This window comes from Branchiostoma floridae, chromosome 8, assembly GCF_000003815.2.
Source record: "Branchiostoma floridae strain S238N-H82 chromosome 8, Bfl_VNyyK, whole genome shotgun sequence".
NCBI classification, from domain to species: Eukaryota; Metazoa; Chordata; class Leptocardii; order Amphioxiformes; family Branchiostomatidae; genus Branchiostoma; species Branchiostoma floridae.
Window position 1 is genome coordinate 18,905,095 of NC_049986.1, and position 1,850 is coordinate 18,906,944.

A 1,850-nucleotide genomic window follows, 5' to 3' on the forward strand; every position below is an offset into this window, starting at 1 on the left:
TCTTTCACTTCTCCAAAAGCGCTCTCAAATCGACAAAAGTTCGCAATCACTCAGACCCCAGGAAAGCGCTCACTCCTACAGCCGCGTTGGCAGGGAAGCCTCCCGGAGTGAGAGAACTTTTTGTTCTGTGTGTGAGAGAGAATTTCAGCGTTGTGTGTCGGAAAAAGATTGATTGTCAAGACAATATCTTTAATATTTGGTATAAGTGATTGGTATTGTATAGTGTATATCGTTACAAACTGAATAAAATGTTAGTGTTTATTTTGGGTTTTAAGTAAAAAATACTAAAAGAAGTTGTTCTTTCACTACCCCAAAAGCGCTCTCACATCGACAAAAGTTCGCACTCACTCAGACCCCAAAAAGCGCTCACTCCTACAGCCGGGTTGGCAAGGAAGCCTCCCGAAGTGAGAGAACATTTTGTTCTGTGGGTGAGAGAGAATTTCAGCGTTGTGTGTCGGAGAAAGATTGATTCTCAAGACAATATCTTTAGTATTTGGTATAAGTGATTGTTATTGTATAGTGTATATCGTTACAAACTAGACAAAATGTCAGTGTTTATTTTGAGGTTTAAGTAAAAAATACTAAAAGAAGTTGTTCTTTCACTTCTCCAAAAGCGCTCTCACATCGACAAAAGTTCGCACTCACTCAGACCCAAAAAAAGCGCTCACTCCTACAGCCGCGTGGGCAGGGAAGCCTCCCGGAGTGAGAGAACTTTTTGTTCTTTGTGTGAGACAGAATTTTAGCGTTAAGTGTCGGAAAAAGACTGATCGTCAAGACAATGTCTTTGGTTTAAGTGATTGTTAGTGTATGATGTATATCGTTTCAAACTATACAAAATGTCAGTGTTTAACATGCGTTTGAAGTAAAGAAATAATAAAAGAAGTTGTTCTTGCACTATTCCGAAAGCGCTCTCACATCGACCAAATTTCGCTCTCACTCAGACCAAAAAAATCGCTCACTCCTACAGCCTGATCGGCGGGGAAAGCCTCCGAGGTGAGAGAACTTTTTGTTCCGTGGGTGAGAGAGAAATTCTGCGTTGTGTGTCGGAATGATATGATTGTCGAGGAAATGTCTATAATATAACAGAATGTCATTTTTGAAAAGGTTTATTATTGGAAACTGAAGAAAATGACGCTGTTCATTGCCTTTATGAAGATAAGGAAACTGAACCAAGTTATTCTTCCACTACTCCGAAAGCGCTCTCACATCGACCAAATTTTGCTCTCACTCAGACCAAAATAAATCGCTCACTCCTCCAGCCAGATCGGCGGGGAAAGCCCTCGAGGTGAAAGAACTTTTTGTTCTGTGGGTGAGAGAGAATTTCTGCGTTGTGTGTCGGAATAAAGTGATTGTCGAGGAAATGTCTATAATATAACAGAATGTCATTGTTAAAATGGTTTATTATTTGAAACTGAAGAAAATGACACTGTTCATTCCCCTTTAGAAGTTAAGAAAACTCAAGAAAGTTATTCTTCCACTACTCCGAAAGCGCTCTCACATCAACAAAGTTTCGCTCTCACTCAGACCAAAGTAATCGCTCACTCCTCCAGCCGGGTTGGTAGGGGAAGCCTCGCGGAGTGAGAGAACTTTTTGTTCTGTGGGTGAGAGAGAATTTCAGCGTTGTGTGTCGGAATAATATGACTGTCGAGGAAATGTCTATAATATAACAGAATGTCATTGTTAAAAAGGTTTATTAGTGGAAACAAGAAAATGACACTGTTCATTGCCATTTGGAAGTTAAGAAAACTCAAGCAAGTTATTCTTCCACTACTTCGAAAGCACTCTCACATCGACCAAATTTCGCTCTCACTCAGACCAAAAAAATCGCTCACTCCTCCAGCCTGATCGGC